The sequence below is a fragment of the Tigriopus californicus genome, chromosome 4 (genome assembly GCF_007210705.1).
Source record: "Tigriopus californicus strain San Diego chromosome 4, Tcal_SD_v2.1, whole genome shotgun sequence".
Classification (NCBI taxonomy): domain Eukaryota; kingdom Metazoa; phylum Arthropoda; class Copepoda; order Harpacticoida; family Harpacticidae; genus Tigriopus; species Tigriopus californicus.
The window spans coordinates 9,180,362-9,187,274 of NC_081443.1; positions in this window are offsets into that span (position 1 = coordinate 9,180,362).

Here is a 6,913-nt window from a genome sequence, read left to right on the forward strand (position 1 = left end):
GATTCTCTCAGTTGCCGCCTTTTGGCGCCTTTTACTCACTTGGTACCAAAAAATGTCTGTTTTTTCAAGTGGTCCCAGAATAAGTTGTTGAAGCTTAACATAAACAAAGCCTTTTGTCGGTATAAGATCTCTTCCGAGGTAAGATAGTGGAGTGGATTAGAGCACGATTTCGTCACCTCTTCCCAACCAACGAAGGGATTAGGCACCTTTGACCACTTGAAAATGCCGCCTTTAAACAACAGTTTTTCAGCTTGAGTACACCATGCCAGTTTTTTTTTTGAATGAATGCTGAGCCTATCAAGTACGATCAACTAATTTTAGCCGCGAACAAGCTCAACAGCCAGAAAAATGCGAACTTTATGTTTGTGACAGAGTTAACCGTTGAAGTCTCCGTTTGCCTCGCTTTTCCCATGGCGGCATAGGCATTCAAAGCAGCATCCCAATAGCATTTTTTGTGGCTGGTCCAACCCCCTCAAAAGTCTTCCGTAGGAACCCATGACCAAGCGACTCACTTGGGTCCATTCCCCTAGCGATTGGCATCCTCTCCTCTTTCTCTCTCTTAGGCTCAGAATATGCTCCATTAAGGTAAGTAAGGCTACTAACTCAACTGTCAGGTATGCCACTAATAATCTTTTGAACNTTAAGCATAGAGTGGTGAAGAACTATGAAGAGCCATGACATTTCGTGAAAATGATCTCAGAAGCGAATAAAACATTGAATGACTCTTCATAGCGATAGTCTTGATGAGCCTTCTTCCGCAGTGATAAATCTATTGCCATTTATCATGGACTTGTAAGGGATAGAACTTGTACCACATAGTACATTTCTCTTCAAAAGACAATATCAGCTTCTAAAATAAAGGCATTGAATACCATTCCGCTAGAACTTGTAGTTGCCAATTGAACCTCAAAAAGACTTCCAAAAGTCTTGGGCCAGATTTGGAGCATTACCTTCTAGCCGCGTGCAAGAGATTGGAAGCAATCGCAATTTGTTCAACCAATGGCTCCATTGCCCATTGGTGATAGTTTCAATGAGTTTACGAGGTGTTGTGGCACATTCCAAGCATGAGATCCCGCTATCCCCTGGATACCTGAGGCTATTTCCAAATTCCTGGAGCACCCCCTTCTCTCCATCCTAGTTGATTCCAGAAGTGATTTCTATAATTGAGTTCGTGCCCATTGGAACACTACCACACTGCCACACTTCTTAACCTCAAGTTAGACCCCGATCTATTTGCTTGATACTAGATGAACCGATGGCTCTTCTTTATAGGCTGTAGAGTAGGGGGCGTGGTGGAAGGAATGGCCTCCCGTCAAGTCAGCAATTCCGAAAATCCCACCCCCTCCCACGGAGGTAATTGACATGATGGAATTCCACACCGGTTGCCTCAAAACAAGGTATCATGGTATATCACTTTTGAGAGTGCGTCAAAACAGCCTTTATGTCGTATTAGACTGTGATCTGAAATCTTGGCCATGCGGCATTTGGCTCGTGCCGTCTTGCTGCTTGATTCTTGTCGGAAGTTGGTTCAGATTGAAAATTTGGAATTCTTTTTCTTGATTGAAAACTATCATCCAAGTTCTGGAAATGGTCTGGCAACGTCAAGAAATACCTCCAAGTTCTTCCAGCATATTGCATTCTGAAGTGACAGACAACTCGTATATTGTGTTCATCACTTTTGAGTAGGATCCTATGGACTTCTTTGCTTGCTTGCTTGCTTGCTTGCTTGGCTGGTTGGGACTCTCTGGATTCAAGGATTGATGGACATAAATGTTGTCAGGCCTCAAGCTGTGAAAGAGTCGCATTAAATACCAGACCACATTTTTTCGGCCAAAATCGTGAAGAAGGAGCTCAAGTTTGATCTTGTGGGTCGACTGTCCGAAAAGATGTTTGCTTTGGTCGGATTGTGACCTTACCTCAAGAATGTCATTGAAGATCGGCATTGTACAATGTACAACAAAGACATGTGTGAAGGGGCTTCGCTTTTATTCTTGGCAAAAGAATCCTCGTCTTTAAGGTCATTAAGTCTTCAAGGGAACAAATGCGAAACAGGTCATTGATGGACAAGGATAATGGCGGATATTAATATCAATTGACACATTCCAGCCATATCTCGATGCATATTCGTCCCGAGGTTGAGATACAGACCCGAAGTCCTATCTTTATCACAAATCTGGGCAAGAATCCGGGCGTCGCGACATTCCACGACATCTTTTTCTACATCTCATATCGCACCCACAAAAACGCGACATTTCGTCACCATTGTAAGAGCCTTGTCCAGTTTAAATTTTGGGCTTTGTTCGCCGTGGATCCTGTTTTCATAAATAACCGTGAATGGCTACTACGTATGGCCATTCTCTACATAAAATTAGTGTCACACCTTATGATAAATGGATCAAACCTGACCTCAAACTATATCCTTTATCTCAGTTTTTGTCACTAGAGAAAATGCGTATTACAAAGTAAATTCATACAAAGAACTGAAATCGAGGCGAAATGTCGGGAGTAGAAATGTCGTTGTTCAGGCCACGCGTTCTCATCAAAATGCAAGAACGGCACTGAACCCACCAAGCAAGCACGAGATGAAGATCCCGATCATGATGATGAGATAGTATTCAGAGAGACTGACCAATGTCCAGCGAAGAATGCCTTGAAAGCGCTACCTCGTGGCACACGAACAACCCACGGACGGCTCCTCCCCCAGGAGGCGGCTCAGATGTGATAATATTTACGAATAGAGATCCGTCCGTATATCCATCCATCCATCCTCAGAACAGCACCACAAACTGGAATGCATGGTACGACAATGGAATGTCTTTGTGTGAGAATTTGTAGGTTTTGGGTTAAACATTCCATATGGGAAGGGATTGGAGCCTTCAATTCTCGAACAAGCACAGGAAGAGCTAATTTGAAAGCGAAACATGAATGACGAACGGAGAAAAATCGGAATTCCGTCCGATTTTCTTGGGAAGAAAGGCAGAAAGAAAGAAACCACCACCTTTCTCTTTTATAACGGAGGAAGCAGGTAGTGAAACAGAAAGCCACCCTTTACCTCTTGTCGGTGTGACGAGGTCAATGGGTGTCGGAATTGCTCAATGAAAGCAAAGAGAATCAAGAAGAAAGATCGGAGATCCTTTTTGCTCTTACACAATTTATGTAAACCTCCCTTTCTTTGACGCGGATAGAGTTCAGATGATCGGTCGCAAGTCGGTTAGAAAACGAAGAAAATGAAGAACCCACCCCATCATAACCAGGACAACAAACTTTGGGATCAACCCAAATCCTTAAATGACACGAAAATCCCGAGCAGTTCTCTCTCACCAAAGGCGGAGATCACGGTCGATGTCTGTCACACTTGAAGCTCGTCTAATGAAAAGATTGAGCTTCTCCTCAGACTTGTCCAATAGTTCCAATGGCGCCAGAAAGGCTCAAAATGGTAGTGAGTGTGCAGGGAACAATATTACTTACTTACACACTCATGTCCAAGTAGACCCATAAGTTCCCCTGGAACGGCGAGTGACCAGAGCTCATTTAATGGGTTTTGTTAGTTGGCGAATGAGTGAGTGAGTGAGAGAGTGAGTGAGCAGAAGACTGACTCACTTACTTGATTCCCGCACTGATAGACGGCAAGTCACCGCGAGAACAAAGAAATTGAGTGAAAACTTCGGGGACAGTTGTCAAATCGCGGAGATGGATGATGGGTTCTGACTTTCTGATGGTCTCGGAGAACATTCAGACAACCAACCACCAAACCAACGACCGACCGACCAACCAACCAACCAACCAATGTGTCTGTTCCCAAAAAAGCCAAGTAAATGAAAAAGATGGATATCTCAGCTAGCCTAAAATTGGGACCGGTGATTGGACACTTTTATTTAGACATGTTTTGTTCTTAAATACGAAGAAGCTTTCCTTGATTATATTCGCCTCTGAAAGAGAGAAACGTAGCTTCAAAAACAATGATCTAGTACAGATGGGCATTTTCAATACTTAAAGAAAGGTGAAAATTAGCATCATATCCCGGATGTTAATGATGTATATGAATATCGTACTCCAATGGTCTTTCAGGCCATTTTGGGCATTAGAAAAAAATGCGTTATTTCAAACCCAGGCACGAGGAAACCTGCGAATTTCAGTAATGTGAGATTTGCCAAAATAGTTTACAACCAAGGTCCCGGTCAAGCATTGAGGTTTTCAAGTACAAAAGATGGCCGCCAGCGTTTTGATATATCAGGGTGTCGAACACTTGCAAACGAATCGTAATTTGAAGATGCATTACAACCGGCTTGGATTGCAATATGAATGCAAAATTTTGGCACCCTGGAGTTTGCTCCCTTTTTACCTGCATCTGGTGGGGATTTTTGAGAGTATAATTGAAAACTTCCATGTACCCACATTTCACCATGCTCAGTACAATGTCATTTTCTTTCATTTCAACCCAAGTAACATTCAAGCTAGTAGCGAGACATTCACAAAGGAAATCCCAGAAGAAGAGGTGGTCTTCATGACTGAGACTCATTTAGACGGAAATAGCTTGGATCTCAGCTGGACGAGACAAGAACAGCTTTGATACCATTCGGAGCAAACTATGGCCTGCCTTGTAACAAACCAAGTGCACTACGTATATACCCTGTACGTACAGTACATCCGTACTGTAGATATAGCCCCCTTCGTTGACTCACATATTACTGTACGTATGTTGTACGTACCGGTGACTCTCACTCCTAGGATCTTCCAGTGCTATGTACGTACGAGTGAGCCTCTCCTTTTTCCAGTTCTCTTTTCAGATGGAGTAATTTTTCATCTTCACCCTTTGTTCTCGCATTGTCATTGGCTAGAGCCAACCAATCCGAGGAGAGGCTTCATGGAAAAAGTGATATATGATGTAAATGTCAGGCGATTTATACCTTGCACGCACTCTCAAGCGAGACTTAAGGTGCCTTCGCCGATACGAAAAGAACAACACACACACACTCACACTCACACATATGTATTGTGTACGAACTCACAGAAACACAAAAGACACAGTTCTTCACCCTTTCGAGACAAGTGAATCGGTAAATGTGTTACTTTTCAAAAGAGACCTGAACTGGCTTAGTGTGGATTTGTTGTGACAAGTGAACAAAATCGGCCGACCCTTTATTCAACATGGAACACCTCAAATTTTTGTTATTTCTCCCGCTTGTCACCCGGACCCTCAAAAACGACGCCTCAACAGCAACGACAAACATGAGAATGTGTATCCCAAATGGACCAGACTGTTCCATCTGGACCACCTTGAAACATCGGGAACATCGTGTTCCCAGTAGCGAACATCTTCATTTGAATGAAGCCAAAACCAATTAAGCTGAAACGGTGTGCACAATCAGGATTAAGAATCGTCCCTCCGGAGAGCAGGGTTGGCTAATAACATAATCTCGTGCATTGGTCTCAAATCGCGAAGAAAGAGTGGAACAAGCGAACAACCTTTCCAACAGAGAAAACGCTCCCAACCTCTAGGAATGTTAAACAGCAAAACCACCGAGAGTCTGCAGCCATCAATACAACCACAGATATGAATGATTCCAAGAACAATCAATGAGCCACGAGTAAACACTTCATGCAAATATGGCGCGCAATTCGAATCGATTTGATTACGTTTTTCTATAGATCTTTTGACAATGACCATCCTTAAGTGAGACTGAGAGGCTTCTTGGAACAGGTAAATGAACCAAAAGCCAGCGTAAAGTGAGTCAGTGCGAATAGGATTGAATTTGACGTTGGGTACATCTTTGCATGGTTTGAGGTTGGCTCAACGACTAGGTGCGCTGTCTGATCTCACAAGTCACTCCATGAGACACAAGCAAGCTTTATCATGAATAATCAATTGGAGAAGTCATGTTGAGCCAAGAAAATGATCTTAATACCACGCTGACTAGTTCGTCTCTCTCACTCGCTCACTCGCTCACTTCACTCTCCATTGCAAGGCTTGCTAGGAAAAAATCTAAAACCCCAAGAAAGCAGTGCAAAAGTCAACAATTAATTTCAGACTTTAACATGCAAGACAGGTTCCAGCTAAGACGAACGGCGGGACGTAAAAGATCACGGACTTTATGCCGAGCAATAGCGTTCTTCAAAGCTGTTAGGAGTGATTCACTATCAAGGTTTACATACTATGACTCTACTATAGTACTTATGCTGAGTACTTGGAGTCCTCTTGCATTTTCGTCATGAATCTTGATTTTGAGGGTCGATATCTCAGCAGTGTCACAGTGAGCGGTATCTCGACCCGAAATTGGAGTTGTTGTACAAATATAATCAAGCCAAGAAAATAGATCGCTGAGAAGAGAGCAAGGCCAGAACGTATCGTTTTCTCGGTATACCGTCAAATCGGGTTTTGAATGGGAGTTCATAAAGGATCATGCAATCTGACGGTATACAGTATACATATATACGTACTCCACGATGTGGCCAGAGGGCGGTTCGTCATTTTTAGGGGACTCTGGTGGAGAGATGTTTTGATATGTTTTGGTGAAATCATGGTTGTGAGAGATCCATTTGATCTTTTTATCTCACGGTGGGGTGCTGATGAAACTCCATCAAATTAATTGGGTTTAACCAATACTTCTGGTCTTGACTGAGACGAAAATGGTTAGCTAACCAGACTCATAAAAATGCCGGTTAAGTGTTCGCTTCGAATCCGCTCCGATCTAACCAACCACATCCGAAACCATTCTCCCATTAAGGCGAGTGAGCATTGAGCAATGACCAATATCATCTGAAAGAAAGCCCAACTGACGTAGGCGAATGAAACCTTACTTGTCGAGAGAAAAAAAAGCACGAGGAATGTCGAGAATCAAGCAATTCCTTGAATATATAACTCGGTGATATACCCGAGTTCACAGATTGGAGGCCTCCCTTCGGTTGGGTTTGT